At 40.2% G+C, this 14,825-nt stretch overlaps 1 long non-coding RNA gene across 2 annotated transcripts in view; it reads left to right on the forward strand.

Moving 5' to 3' along the window:
• Positions 1–14,825, forward strand: part of LOC119150422 — an 80,889-nt gene that overhangs the window by 40,598 nt on the left and 25,466 nt on the right. For both annotated transcript variants that reach the window (XR_005105057.1, XR_005105056.1), the window contains 2 exons: positions 2,424–2,604; positions 3,577–3,616. This is a non-coding gene — a long non-coding RNA (uncharacterized LOC119150422). The remainder of the gene's footprint in view (positions 1–2,423; positions 2,605–3,576; positions 3,617–14,825) is intronic.

The following is a 14,825-nucleotide window of genomic DNA, read 5'->3' on the forward strand; positions in this document are numbered from 1 at the left end:
TCCTCTAATGCCCTTTGGTGCCTTCTATGGGAAGGTGGATTTGTCCGGGCATGTGACGTATTTAAAGAGTGTGAGTCATCAACAACCGAAAGGACTTTAGTGCCCTCGTGTTTTGTGCTTGGCAGTGGCATTAAATGTAAGTGAAGACAGTGTGCTGAGCCATATTGGAAACACTCACACCATTGTGCCTCCAGAAGCATTGGAATATCTCGGCAATCACTTATCTTGGCTCAGCTTGCCCCTCTGAGAGTGAGGAATAATAACTTATTATCAGGTTCTGTGTGATATGAATCATGTGCAGTTCTTGCCTGTTCCCTGCATAATTTGTCCTGAAATTGCACTGTGATTTCTGCTGCACAGTTTAATGTATGTTAAATTAAATGTGTTTCTGGGAAAGGGGAAAAAAACCCCAAAACAAACCAACAGCCCTCAAACAAACTAAACGAATTGTTTAATAATTTACCTTGATGGAAGAGGCACATGGATGGGAAAAAAATTAGCCCATCAGGGAAAACAGTATCAGCAGTAAAGAACAGTAATCAATGTGAAATAATCACCACGGTACCTGAGTGCTTGTTCAAATTCCAAAACTCTGCATCAAGTCCCAGCCTCCTCCTGGCAGGATAGAGGTCACAGTGTGTCACTTTCTGTCATCTTGGCATAAATTGCATAATATGAGTACAAAATATAATCAGAAAAAAATGGCTGAAGTCCAAGTTTGGGGTATGTACCATTTGTAAAGGAAGTATACTATTCAGAAAAAATACTCTGATTCATGAAAGATTTAAGCCAATGCTAGATAGATTTTTAGTGTAGGTTACATAAAAGGCTGTATAATATGGTTTCCTCTCTTAAACTGAACAAACTTTGCATTCATCAACGAGTTTCTTGGCGTGCAAAAGGTATTCAGGAGCGCACAAGGGAGGGGAAAGGTGGGCCAGAATAGAGGTGAAGAATGAGGCATTGACACAAATGATACCAAAAATGCTGATTTAGGGAGGAAAAATGTAAATCATTTTTAATGTCTTTTGAAGAAAGGTGCCCAAGTTAAAGTTTCCTTGAAGGCATATGACCCAGCCTGACATTGCTTTGGCAGCAGAATGTGAAGGGTGCATATGCAGAGATGAAATGTCCTTTGATGAAGCATGCTTACAAACATCCTTTCTGACAATGACAGCAATGCCAGTACCTTTGAAGTTCCAGTTATTTTTTCTGTCTCTGGACAAAGAGAATCTGGTATGATTTATTAGCTGTGAAGCAAAATGGATCTCACTTTCCATACACGTGGGTATTTTACTCCCTGATTTCTTCAAAAGCAGGTAGGTAAACCTAGCACTAATTCTGAGCAGGTAACTAGTTCAATGCCTCGTTCTTTCCTGGGGCAGATACTGAGCTATCACTTTGAAATCATCATGCCTGTCTGGGACTGAACCAGCAAATAGTTACCACTTCAAAATACTGAACTGGCCATAAACTGACATCTCTGCTGGGGAGCTATTGAGCAGGGGGGCTGTTTGTACCTTGTAGGGTATAAAAGGTCACATCACATATAGCCTACATACAGCTCCTACCCATCCTCTGACTCTCCCCAAATCTCTCTGGATTTCCCCAGTGTGGGCAGGAGAAGCCCTCATTTCTGCACCACAATATACAAGGCTGTGCTGCTTGGCAGATGCTAGTAGGTTCTTATCAATTCAGGTACTTTTTGTGCTCACCTAGCCATATATTATTTTTTTTTTATCCCTTCTGTTAAAATAGGGAGAAATGCATTTTTTTGCAGCAGAGTCCTTTATATGTGTTTTGGACCTTTGCAGTTCTGTGAGGTACATCACTGTGTAGGTGTGTATGAATTACTGTACATCTGGGATGTAAGCGTATAGCAGAGGGGCTATTTTTTCCTTTCTTTGCTCAACTTCCATAGCAAAGCAACACCTGCATGGCATCACAGTTTCTCTCCATCTTCTCAAGCCAGATGTGAGGAGTACAAGGACCCTGTGGTGCTGTGCTGTAAGTGCAAAGGGTGCCTGTGCTGCTGGGGGAGCAGGGACTGTCCCTCTGGCTGAGCTACACACTGAAGTTTTGCTTTGTCACGTGCCCATTCCCATTTTTAAATGCACCATTTTTTAGCGTTAAATGCTTTGAGGGGTTGCTGGACCTGATCGTGACCTGTTATGGGCTTGAACTGGGACCCAAACTGGAAGGATTTTAGTCCCAGGTTAAATTGAACTAAGACTGGATTGAAAACGTGCTGGTTCAGCTCCCACCTGCAGGCTGTTTTCATTTCTGGAACCTGTGTCCCACTACACGCACTCAAATCTCCAAAGGCTGAAAAACAGCTGCTGGTGTTGGATGGGTCGATTATATTCTGCAGCAGCAGTTCCAGCCTGAAGAGCTTTAATTTCTCCCGGTGCTCTTTTGTGCAGATTGAAAGCTTCATGGACTATCATCACCATCCACAGCCGCGGGAGCGGGAGAATTGGAAACAGGCTCTTTGCAGAGGCTACCTGGGTCCTGCTGGGAGAATGGGATAATTTCAAGGTGGAGGGGAGAGACTTGCTAGCTGTGTCTGGGAACTGCTCCGGACCTCTGCGGGTTGCTGTGGAGGTGAAGCCTGGGACTCATGGCAGTTGTCTTGAAGGGCAGGACTTTGGTTTGATTTCATCTTACAAGAATTAGAGGTGTTCCCTTGACTAATTCAGAAAATTCAACACTGCCAAGTTTACCTATGAGCAAAGGGCTCCCAAGAGAGGCTTAAGCCCGCTACTTGCCAATGCACTGCTTTGGCTTTTTGGATCTACCCTTTGCAGTTTCTTCATGTGCTGTGTTCTGGGTAAAACTGACCCCCAAGGAGGCAGCCTGAAGTCCATGCATAACTGACCTCTTTATTTAACCTTGTGCGGACCAGTTACACAGGAATAATTTGAATCCCTCCTGACTTCTGCTTTCCAATATGTGTTTTTAAAAAACCCAAATGAACTGAGACCTTTTCTCTTTTGCACAAACCTTAATAACATTTCATAGCCTCTAAATTCTTGGCTCAGAAACGTATTTTATTTCTGAAGAATTTTCTGACTTTTAATAATGAAGGAGCTGCCTGCCCCAAGCAGAGAAATACAGCAGCACTTTCTTTTTAGTAGTTATTCATTAAAATCTGGTCTCTAAAAGAAAGGTTAATAGCTTGTGACCTGGGTCTATCCACAAGGAAGCTTACTAGTATAATTTGCTTAGTCCTAGATGGAAACAATTTATTTATTTATTGGTATTCTACAAAAGGGAGATTTGTAGAACCTGCTTGGAGATTTAGGGAGATGTTCGTTGCTTCATTGCCAATTTAACTTTACTGTTTAATCTACACAGTATGTGGGCTTCTCTTCCATATTTTGCAGTGGATGCAGTGTAAGAATCATAATATATCACTTTTACAAGCAATTTAGCACAGCATAAGGGAGGAAACGTAGCTGTACTGTCTTAGTACTTATTTTCTAATAAAATTCTAATAGATTCTGGGTTAATGACACAGAAGATGACATTTATGTCCTAAGTCTTTTTTTTTTTTTTTTTTTTTTTTTTTTTCAGCAGCACAATGAAGCAGGAAGTTACAAGACCAGATGATAAGGTAATACACTCCTTGCTTGTGTACAATAAAGTGCCCTTATAAAAAGCTGGCTTTGCCTTTGATGCTTAACTAATGTCTCTCTGTGAGATAGTACCTGGCAGGCCAGAGTCAGCAAAACTAGTTAGGCTTTCCTTCACTAGAGATTGATTTGCTCTTTACTTGAAAGAAGAACTGCTTTAACCCCCCAACAAGGATTATCAGACTTTTTAGAGAAAGGCAGGGGAAACAACAATCATTTTTTTCTGTGGTTAATAAAGGAAGAAGATTAAAGACTCCCCTGTTGATAAGATCTAACCATTTATGTTCCTATGTGATGAAAGGTGAATACTATTTAAGATTTATTTAGTATTTTGTCATCTATAATGAATCTAAAGGGCACAACAATTTGTCTTAACATTCTGTAATGCAACGAAGCTCATTTTAACAAATAACTGTATAAACAACACATTTACTAAACCCCTCGGTTGACTGATCTTGTGTTTGAGCTGTAAAATATTTATAATTGATAACAGAGTGAAGATGAAATAGCAGAATGGATTCTTTCTGTACAGAAGAATAAGAAAAAGAGTGTAAGGCACTGCTAGCTATGTGTGCATGTTTCTGTAAAACTTGCTGTGCATCCATGTAGGGTCTTATTTCATGCCTCTCAAAGTAACTATGAGGATTATCGCTAATTACTTTGGACATTACACTGGACAAGATCTAGTTTGAAGTGAAACCTCTTCAAATTCTTTATAACATAAATGAAACATCACAATCTTTCTCTGAAATGTCACAAACTCTCTGATTTCCAGAGGTAGAGAGAAGGATTCTTGTTTCCTGATCCCTTGTTTCATATTCTTACTAGTAGTCAGTCCTGCCACTTGATACAAAAGCTCATCATCTCTGTACAACAGAAGTAAAGAATATAGTGGGGGTGGATTTGTTGTTTATAGGATCGTGCAACCATTAAAAAAGTTGTGAGACCTTAGTGCTATCACCCATGACCGTCTTTTCAGTTCTCAATGGCTGTTTCAATTCAATGTATGTGATCTTTGAGTAGGCTTTTGTCTGGTTTTGTGAGTCACTCAGCTCATTTTTGTACAACTGGGAAACAGAAAATCAATAAGAACATGAGAATACACCATAAAAATATGCCCAGTGGAAGAATTAGTCAAGCTTCCCACACAACTGCATGAAGCATCTCTGCTCTGAGCTGTGCCTACCTACAAAATAAGTGTGTTCGTAGATCTGAGCTTTAGTTTCTGGTGCAGAGGATATGCTTTCTTCAGCAGTTCAGTTTGGCTGCACTGGAGTTTAGAGGGAAGGAGAACAGGCACTAGGCTATGATATACAACTTTTTCCTTCCAGGGGAAGCCCTGGAGGACTGAAAAAGGCACCATTCATATGTCAGTGAGTTTACTGGAGTAAAACAGGTCAGCATGTTCATATTTAGCTTGAGAAATAAAGCTTGAGCTGTATCTGGAGAAAATCTGGTGCTGTTACTTAACTTCAGTTGGCTTTGGGCAAGGCCTAAATATTTTTGAAGTGTGCAATACTGAAACGATTCATCAACATTCTTGTGGACCCCTGAGAATGGTACTTCTGCAGTACTATCTGATCTTTTATTATCTCTTTCTGAAGATTAAAGGAGTTACATCCATGCCTATTTCCCTGAACACACTATAAGAACTCCAGACAAGTAGCTCAGATGTAGATCTTTAGTTGCTAATTAGAGACCTAATGTTAGGTGTCTATATTATAGATGCTACCTAGCAAGTCAGTGAGTCATTCTGAATTTAACTAAATTAGAGTTTCATTTCCATTAAAACATTTTCAAAAGTAAAATACATGAGGAGGACCTGCAGCTACAGTGCTGGAGCAGAGGAAGTGAGACTCTTCTGTGGTGGGACTCTAGACGGTCCTCTTGGGGTCTTCTGCTCATCTACATGCTCTCTTAGATGACGTACATGCATTTGTTAGAAACAACAGATTGAATGCATTAACCACGACCTTTTCACTCACCTTGTCTAAAAGTATTTGTTCTCTAATGCCAGTCACAGTTCTTTGCCTGCATCTGTGTAGTATTTTTTTTTTTTGAAGGAAAAGAATGCAGTCAGTGCACAGCTGAATAAGTACTAAGATTTTGCCATAAGATATGTTGAAAGCTCTTCAGATGTTTAAAGGAAATAATCAGAATTCAGAGTGTATATTAAATTATCAGCTATCTAATAAGTGTGCTACTTCCCAGCTGGGATCCTTCTGGTACATTCATTCATCTTCAACCAGTGTAATTAAAGACGAAAGGTGTAACACTGATGATCCTTCTCTAGAGATCTCATCAGTTTAATTCTAGAACTATCAGTGGAAAGGGAATATCATATAAATTGTTCAGGTTTAATTGGACACCTGCTGGAGGTCAAGCAAAACAACCAAGGTCTACTGAAATAAGGATTGCCTTCAGTAATTCAGTAATTTGGTAGGAGGGATTTTGGCAAGGCAATGCAATCTTTGTCTCATGTCTGTTAAAACCAAACTGGATTTGGCTAGCAAAGAAAAAACTAGGAAAAAAGAAGAAAACAAGAAGAACAAACAGGAATGCACTTAAAATCTCACCATGAGAACTGATAACCTCATGCATGCAGCACGTGAAGCAAAAAGCGTAGTGCCAGGGTTGCATTAAATAGCTTCCTACTGGTGCGACAAGGGTATGCAGAACTATTCCTGGTTTAACACAACTTCCTTGTAACCTTCTACTCTGATAAGTGTACCATAGCTGACTGAGTGAAAGAAGAGTATTTTTTTTTCTCAGTTGTGATTTTAAATCACATCAGTGTATTTTGATGTAGTTAAAAAAAAAAAAAAAAGAAAAAAAGATTACACCCGTTTAAATAATTTTTCATCTGGTGCTGTCAAAGATAATTTTTCATTGTGATGATGTCACCAGACCCACTTGATCTGTTTATAGCTGTTACTTAAATTGCTGTTTCCATAAATGTATATGACTGCCCTGAGGGTGTCTATATTTGTTACAGAAGGTGTCTCAGGAATCTTGGAGCAATCTCCCAATCTAATTAAGAGTGCTATAATTACAGCATAAAGAGCTGTGTTGCTAATACTAAAGGTTCAAAATTCATGAGTCAGGCCCATGATTTGAAACTGGTCCCTAAATGTGAAGATTTGCTTTTAAAAAGAATAAATTATGTCTTGGGCTCATTTTTAATTTTTGAACTCCCTCTGCACCTTGCCATGGTTTGTGTGTGCACATGCGTGCGTGTGTATGTGCAAGCGTGCAAGCTGCTGTAATTCTACCAATAACGCTACCTTTTCACCACATCTTTAGGAGGATGAGGCAGCGCTGGTCCCTATTCTCATTCTTGCCTGTCCCCTTACCTTTAAGCCCCTGCAAGAATTGTTACTCCGTGTATCCTCCTATAGTACCTCATATTATTCACTCCTTGAGAAAGTGACAAATTGCAGTGTCTTGTCTTCTTCCTCAGCCTGGAAGGGAAAGAGATGGGAAAAAAGAACACAGGGAGCCTTCCCACATAGGGGGAAGGGATGAGTATCTTGAGTTCCCAGACTCTTTTTGCTTCGTTAACTTCTCACCTGAGTAGAAAAGAAACAATCTCACTGGCTTTCTTTTTCCCCAGAGGTGGGAAAGTACATGGTGAATGCAACAAGTTCTGAAATGGGACCACCATCTCTGGATTTATCTAGAGATTAAGCCAGGACCTTCCTTGTCCTGGCTACAGCACAAAGCTAAGATTTGGTGATAAAGGATTGAGCTCATGTGCTGCAAGAAAGAGGATCTATTATGCAGTGTTCTACTTCTGTCAAGATTGTATTCAAGTTCTGTATGTACAAAAGGTGCTCAGCTACAACACTGATAGGTACAACATATGTCAGTCTTCCAGACAGAACAGAGGAACATCTGCTTGGATAGACTAATACAAGAGTTAAACTCTGCATTTCTTACCAGTTTGCTGTAGTTTAACTAATTCCTGGAATAACTTATTCCAGCTATCCCTGGAATTTCAATTGGTGAATTACCATAGAGCATCACCATGTCTTGCAAGGCAATTTGAAAGTTTTGTCTCAGAAATGGCTGCATTACAACTTCATATAGGAGCTGCTGCTAATCGGTGGAAATATTTTTGATTTCCCTCCACATGGCTGTGACATAAAGAAACCATGCAACACTCCCCACACACAGCAGCAGGGAGCTGCCTCACTAGAAAATGTTCTTTGCTGTGACACTTCAAAAGGATCTTGTACTAATTGAGATGGATTTTTTTTTAAAAGGATAAGAAGCTTTCCAATATTCTTTTAGATCCCTATAAATGCTTCCTCATACTTCAGCCTTTGCCTTATCCTCTGAATTGCATGGCATCATTTCATATGGCCTTCTACTTGCAATCCTCCTTCAATAATTTATCCTTTTTATATCAGCTGACTCGAGGTCCCTGGGTGCTTTTCTCCCTTCATGGTATGGGTAATTTTTGAAGAGACAATGTTATCTAGTAACGACTAATGGGAGATGTCAAGTCTGACAAGACATTTCCTCATTCTAGTAAGTGTGTCTGTTACTTGATTTTCTTTCCTCAATTTTGGCTCCACTGAATGGTGCTGACGGTGTATCATCCATCCTTGTTGACTGGGCCGACCACAAAGACCACATATCCCCATTCTTACCTCTTGTTTGCATACTGTCTACGTTGCACTTGAGCAGTGAGGTTCTTGAGCAGCCTCCTCTAATTACTAAGGACTATATTTTTAAGCTGGAGAGCTTGGGTGTCGTTCCATGGGACTCTTGCTGTTCTTTTGCAGTCTTTTGGAATAATGCAAAACTATGACCAGGATGGGGACTCCTTTAATGTCATCTGAATACAGGCAAGTCATCTTTTATTGTCATCTAAACTCCATCTGTAGTCAATAGACAGAGAAACAGGTACTACAGAGAGTGGCTCATTTTGTCCTAAAATAATTAAATTTGTCTAAGATAACTAGGAGAAATTGTCCTCTACAAGTACCCTTAGTCCTTCACTTACATCTAGGGAACTGTGATGTCTAGTTTGTGCAGCCTAACTTTAAAGACACGTCAGGCCCATGCCTTCATTGTCCCCTTTTCCTACACTGAGCAAATCCTCACGGGATGTAATGGAGCACCAAGACTGTTATCTCTGCTCCAGGTCCAGCTCCTCCTGTCTCACTGGTGGCACACACCAGGTACCAGGCGTCTGAGAGATGTTTAGGGTGCTTTAGTGCCTGAACAAGACAGTGCTTTAGAACCTGGTGCATCACCTTGTTAAAGGAAAAAAAAATCTTTTACCTGGAAATATTGCTACTTATGTTTTGTCCTTTGTTCAGGATGCAAGTGTTGAGTGTTAGCAGTACATCTTCATCGTATGAGCCAAACACCATTCCTGTTCCATCAGCTTCCTGTGCAATGGCACAGGGATACCACATGATTCCCCCAGGTTCAGCCAACCATAATGACTCAAAACAAAACTGCATTCTGCTACAAGTTCTTTTTTTCTTAATAAACACGGCCAAACCCTGAGAACTACATATTAACATATTAACACTAGTGGGACAATTGTATTGCTAAGCCTTAACAGTGCATGAGCTGTGATTAAACCCTTTCTGTTAAAATTCCTCAGTTCCAGAGACTTCCCTTGTACTGACAGTTTAAGGTGAATTTGTCCTTGAAAGGACACAGTTCTTTCCTCCAGACTTCATGCATTTTTCTAGAACTCCCCAATGTTATACCTAGGTATTTCAGTGTTGCAAAGTATAGCATCAGTTCAGTTCAGCAGCTATTGAGTTATTGTACTGCTTAATATAGTGAAATTTATACACGCTTAATCACATTTATTATCCCTGACAACAATGCAGATGTCCTGAATGCTAAGTGAGTTTTCTATAAAGAATATAATTAATTTTTCTGGCCCTGTCCAAAAATGCTTAGTGGTCAGTTTTGCCTCTGAAATGTATTTAATAATATGTAAATGTGGCATTTTGGGAAGTAATTAAAAATAAAGTTGCTGTAATTTTAAATTCAGCTAATATCTGTATTACTCGTGTCTAAAGTGGTAGTAGGCTAAGTGCTTGAACTAATCGATTTTTAAAAGGGTTTGGTTAGTGATCTCGGGGGAAATAAGGTAGATTGTATGAAAACATATTAATTATAGAGCCTTCTTTTTTAATGATGCATGCCCTTTTTAGAGTACAATATATTGATGTAGCAACTTCTTCAACTTAAATCATCTAACAAACCTTTCTAGTTTTGTCTCATCTATCTTGATTGTTTGCTATGCTTATTACAGAATGAAAATAATATTTTAGATTTTTAATTATTAGCTATAAAGTATTCCATAGTAGCTCAATGAATTAATTCTACTTTGTAAAAAGTATACAACTTCAGCAAATTTTTGCTGACTAGGAAATTTGTCTTTCTCAAAGATTAATAGTACTTTCCTGTTCAGTATGTCATATTTTGCTCTCAAGTGTACAGGTGTACAGAAAGCTTATTAATGAAAAAGTTTTTACTCTTCTAATAATATTTGTAATTATGATTAGAATGTGCCTGTTGCAGCCTTGTTTGAAGTGACTCAGTATTTTAGGATTTTTATTTAAAAAAAAAACAAAACAAAACCGTTGCATTTAATGCAGAGATAGATGCTGTGCCTAGCTCCCAGGTTGGAGATACCAGATCATGTGGCAGGGGGGCTGGGTTTTTACCTGCAGAATGCAGGGCAAGGCTGGAACTGCTTCCAAGGAATGGGGGCAAAGTTGTTGCTGATGGGCAGGTCCTCTGTGAAAGAAGCTGACCTCCTGTAGTCATGGTGAGACGTGGCAGAAGCTGCTCTGCAGATGGGAGGATGGGAGGTCAGGATTTAGGGAGGATAGCATGGGAGGTTAGCAGTGGGCACAGCCTCCTGGTCTAACTGTGACAGGATGCACAGTGAACCAGAGCGCTGGTGTGGAGCTGCCTGCACCTTTCTCCTCCAGTGAGCACAAAAGGGCATTGGGTATCCAAAAGCTTCAGTTTAATGGAACACAGCTTCAAATACAATAGTTTTGAAACTGAGATAATTCATGTCTGCTCCATAAAAAACAAAAATGAAAAGCTTTGAAAACAACTATTTCTCTTAACCATTGCTCCTTGAAGGACAAGTCCTTTCCTCCAGCTCTTCTCTCAGTTTTAATGACTTCCCAGGTTACAGCAAATGCTATATAAAAAGTCTGGTCTTCAGTACGACCCGTGGTCCTGTGTCTGCCCCTGCTCCTCGGGGCATCTGTTTTCCTCATCCTGGGATCTAGAAGGTCAGTGCGCTTGGGGAAGACCCCCACTCCGTACACAGGGTTTTGTTTGACCCAATGAGCACCTCCTCACACAAATCAAATGGACAGCCTTCCCCGCTAGCTTCTTCATAAACAAAGCATGATATACAACAGTGAGTGAACCATGGACCAACGGATAAAATAGAATCATAGAAACATAGGGTGGAAAAGACCTTTAAGATCATCAAGTCCAACTTTAACCTGGCACTGCCAAGTCCACCACTAAACTGTGTCCCCAAGTGCCACATCTACACATCTTTTAAATACCTCCAGGGATGGTGACTGCACTGAGCCCCTGGGCAGCCTGTTCCAATGCTTCACAACCCTTTCAGGGAAGAAACTTTACCTAATATCCAATATAAGCCTCCCCTGGCACAACTTGAGGCTGTTTATTCTCATCCTACCGCTTGTTACCTGGGAGAAGAGACCGACCCCACCTGCCTACAGCCTCCTTTCAGGCAGCTGTAGAGAGCGATAAGGTCTCCCCTCAGCCTCCTTCCCTCCAGGCTAAACAGCCCCAGTTCCCTCAGCTGCTGCTCATCAGACTTGTGCTCCAGACCCTTCCCCAGCTCCGCTGCCCTGCTCTGGGCACGCTCCAGCACCTCAGTGTCTGTCTGGCAGTGAGGGGCCCAAACCTGCACCCAGGGTTCGAGGGGCGGCCTCACGTATAGGCACCAGCTTTCCTGTTTTGTGTAATAGATGCTGCAGTTAAGATTGAAGGGTGTGTTTTGCTAATATGTTTCTTCAAACTCACTCACTAAGGTAAGATTGCCTGACTTTTTTGTGTGTGGAACACATTTCAAAGAGTATGTTATTTTAGGAATATCTCCACTGCTAGGTGCGATCCTGTGCTGTCTTTGTGACAAATGAAACCACTGCTTACACAGGTAAGGCAGTATTAGGCAGACATTTCAAGTCTTTTTAATGATCTTTGCAGCTGAGAAAGCATATCTTGTATCATGGGACTGGTCAAATTCTTCACAGACCATCAGAGAATGTAGCTTTCAGCTAAAACAAAATAATTTATTGAATATTTACATCTAACTACCCTTCCTGAGAGGTGTGAGAAATATGAGTATCTCAGTTACTGATTAGATAATGGAGTTCTGTTTGTGTTCAGGTGATCAAACTCTTGAGGTGTTTGCCTGAGCTTAGCAAGATGGTGACTGGACAGTGGAGTACCTGAAACATACCTGAAGATGCCCATATTATCAGTCCCATTTTTAATGTCGGGATGCAGATGACAAGAAATGCGTGTTTCAGAAGATGGTTGTGCTAATCTGGCAACACAAGAGATCCTGCGCCTCCTTTTCCCATTGCACTCTGGCTGTGTGATCCTGTCTGTTTTCTTTTGCTGCCTCTGAAGCTGTCTCTTGATGAGACATTTCGGCTTATTCAACAGGCAGAAAATTATCTCCCTTTTTTGTTTGCTGAGTGAGCTGAATTGACTCATCAAACTGTTGGAGCTAGCACAAAGGAAGTGGTAAGTACACACAGCTGGGAGGGAGGAAAAGGGGAAAGCTGAACCATATTTTAGTGGTAGGAAGCTGTTAGACCAGCTCAGCACTCCTGTGAAAACTCATTCTCAGCAAAGAACTCCTGTGTCATATTCATTCTGCCTCTGGTGTGGTGAAACCCGAATATATTGGCTGCTAAGGCTGGTGGTTCTGCAGAAGCGTTTGCCAGAAGAATGGTCGTTTGATTTAAGTGGGTCCCTCGGTGGAGATGTCATTGGCAATGAATATTGATGGGTTGGAGCTAATTACTAAGTTTTAGTGCATAACCTTTCAGTTCTTACATGTATTTTTATAAGTGTAAACCTGGCTATAATTTGTTGACTCTTGCAAAAGATTTTGCCATTTGCACTTCAAAAACATTCATGGAACTCCAGAAGTTTTTGTTAAAACTACAGATGTATCCACTTACTGTATCTGTTAGTCACATGAACAGGATGGGAATGCTTCTGAATCTGCAGTGCTAAATAATGTGGGACTTACTGAAGAGAATACTTGCTGGAAAAATGTAAAGCCACAGAGAAGTGAGCATATTGGAGAGGTTTGGTTTTGTCACTATAGATGAATGCTAGTGATTATGTCAGGATCTTCAAGTTTTTCAGTGTCTAGCAGCCACCATTAAAAAACCCCGCCATAATAAAGGTACAGATTTTCAAAATAAACCAGCTCCTGTCTAGGCATTACAGAAAGAGACAAATTCTTGAAACTGTATTCAATACCCTTGTATATGGTTCTTCTGGGCAGTTTTCAAACATAGTCATTACTGAGATTTCAAGCTCTTCAGCAAGTTTTGGTTAAGCTCTTCATACCATGCTGAACAACTTCCACGCAGAAGCAGGGCCGAATTGACTACCTGTTTACAACAATAGAACAAATGATATATCCAGATTCAGGCTGGAATGAATCAAAACAATAAAAAAGAGAAGGTTTTGGTGACCTTCAATGAAATGTTTCATTTCCCTGAAAGAAGTGCAAAGAATGACAAAGTAACAAAGATCAAATCATGGATCAAAGGTGGGTGTTTTAAGAAGGCTTTTAAAGTTCAGTCCCAAGAAGACATTCACAGGAAAATACCTTTCTTTGTAGATGGATTTCAGCTGAGCAACTGTGTTACCGAGCTTCTGATTTGCAAAAATGACAGAAAGGTTTTTGAAACTGTAAAATGACAGAAGATGGCTCCGAAAAAACTTGCATAATCCTTATAGAAGATTATTGTTACTACAATTTCTTACAGGTTTCTTATATGGATAAACAGGTATAATATAATATATAGAAACTGGGAAAGTAAAGAAAAAGAAAAGAAACTATTAGTAGGTGAGTACTGGATTGAGACTGGCCACAAGGGAATATGTGAAATAGCAATACAAGGAGTGCAGGCCAAAAAATGCAGACATTAGAACTGCTAACGTACAGAATGAAATTGCATATCACAGAGAGAAGAGTGGTGGCCATGGGTGGAGCAGTGAAAGATATGAAAGGTCTAAAAGATCAGAAATGTCAGAATCAAATAAATTACCTTCATTCAGTATTTATCTGTGTGATAAACTAAATGAAGAAAAAACCCAAAACCCAAACAACAAAGACAGTGGATAAAACAATCTTGAAGTCAAAATTATTTTTGAGGAAGATGATAAAAGTCATAATATTGATTTCAGCACTGGAAATTTAACTAAAACTTAACTTGTCTGGGATAAATTAGCAACAAGGCCTGCGAAAAAGTCCATCACCATCTTATTTCTAAGAATGGTCTTCCTAATTTTTTTCCTAAATAGTTACTGAAACAGAAAATGCTGATGCTATTTTGAGCTTGATTTTGCATGAAGGGAAGATGACTGAGAAAAGAGTATAATAGAAAATTACTTTGAATTGAAGGGCCCTGCTGCCTTTCAGTCTGATGAAAGAACAGACAAAGGAAAGTCTGTGGCATTCTCAGTTGGAACGGGAGAAAAGCTCTTTCAATGGAGGGGATTTGGTCAGGGAGAGCAGCAGAGTGAGATATTCATAGACTTGTCTGTGGAAGAAATTCAGAAATAACTTGAACATTGAAAATGAGTTTAGAGAAATGCAATGGTGTTAATGTTCACTGTAAGAGGTATCCTAGGAATGTCAAATGGCCTGTAAGGAGCTATGGACTCATAGTGCCATGACTTCTAGAGGTCAGCTAGTCCAAATCTGCTCTCAAAGTGTGATCAGCTAGACGAGGTTGCTCAGGACCTTGTGCAGTCAAATTTTGAGTATCTCCAGGGATGGAGATCCCATGGCTTCTCTGGGAAATCCTCTCGGCAAGAAGATTCTCTCCCTTGCCCTTCTCTTCTTAAAGCTAAACAAACCCAGATCTCTGCCTCTTCTCCTCCATCATCCAGGTAGCT

This window comes from Falco rusticolus, chromosome 6 (assembly GCF_015220075.1).
Source record: "Falco rusticolus isolate bFalRus1 chromosome 6, bFalRus1.pri, whole genome shotgun sequence".
In the NCBI taxonomy this organism is placed as follows: domain Eukaryota; kingdom Metazoa; phylum Chordata; class Aves; order Falconiformes; family Falconidae; genus Falco; species Falco rusticolus.